This window comes from Macaca nemestrina, chromosome 14 (assembly GCF_043159975.1).
Source record: "Macaca nemestrina isolate mMacNem1 chromosome 14, mMacNem.hap1, whole genome shotgun sequence".
Lineage (NCBI taxonomy): Eukaryota > Metazoa > Chordata > Mammalia > Primates > Cercopithecidae > Macaca > Macaca nemestrina.
Genome location: NC_092138.1, coordinates 63,012,308 through 63,013,449, shown reverse-complemented (window position 1 = coordinate 63,013,449; position 1,142 = coordinate 63,012,308). Strand labels below are relative to the sequence as shown.

Sequence of the window (1,142 nt, the reverse complement as noted above, 5' to 3'; positions counted from 1 at the left end):
GCCTACATGGCTGTGAGAACCCATCGAAGGCACCACATCCAGTTTAGGGGAGCCAGGCAGCAGGTAATGTGGACCCTAAGTTTCTTTCTTTCCTTTCTTTAAAAAAAAAAAATGGAGACTGGGCAAGGTGGCTCATGCCTGTAATCCCAGCACTTTGGGAGGTCGAGGTGGGTGGATCATGAGATCAGGAGTTTGAGACCAGGCTGGCCAACATGGTGAAACCCTGTCTGTAATAAAAATACAAAAATTAGGTGGGCGTGTTGCGTGCCTGTAATCCCAGCTACTCAGGAGGCTGAGGCAGAATTGCCTGAACCTGGGAGGCAGAGGTTGCATTGAGATCGTGCCACTGCACTCCAGCCTGGGCGACAGAGTAAGACTTCATCTCAGGGGAAAAAAAAAAAAAAAAAAAAAATATATATATATATATATATACACACACACACACACACACATATATATATGTGTGTATATATATATATGGAACGCTTCACAAATTTGCCTGTCATCCTTATGCAGGGACCCTGCTAATCTTCTCTGTATCGTTCCAATTTTAGTACATGTGCTGCTGAAGCGAGCATGACACTAAGTCTTGAAGAGTGACTTGGCGTTTGCCAGGGAGCGTTATGGGAGACGGCACAGGCACAGGCGGTGGTGTGCTGGAGCCAGTCCAACAGGCTTGTGAGAGCCAAGTGTTCCATTTTCAGGAAGTTTGCAGGCTGCTTGTTAAACACTGCCACCACTAAAAATTAAATTATATAAACATATAATTAAATTATTTGAAAAACAAAGGTAACACATAATCAAAACTCATCACTTCCTAATTATTACTATGTTTTATTGTTATAGGCTCTTCATGGTATTTACATCTGTTGTATCTTTAAGGTGGAGAGTCTGTATGATGATGTGCTCTGCTCATCTCGTCCCACCTCCTTGTTCAGTGACTACACAGTGGTATTTGGAAATAGGCCATCGGGGGAGTATTTGCATCGTTGAAATTGACAAATACTACAAATCAGGGCTTAATTGACTATTCTGTTGATTGCATGGACCAGAGGTTGACAAACTACAGCCTGCAGGCTAAATCCAGCCTGTGAGCTAAGAATAGTTTATATGTGTGTGTGTGTGTGTGTGTGTGTGTGTCT

At 42.9% G+C, this 1,142-nt stretch overlaps 1 non-coding gene across 1 annotated transcript; it reads right to left on the bottom strand.

The window, feature by feature from the left end:
• Nucleotides 1-471: 471 nt before the first annotated feature.
• On the bottom strand, nt 472-578 carry LOC139358346 (U6 spliceosomal RNA). The gene has a single exon (XR_011613119.1). It is a non-coding gene; the product is annotated as a U6 spliceosomal RNA (small nuclear RNA).
• Nucleotides 579-1,142: the final 564 nt, after the last annotated feature.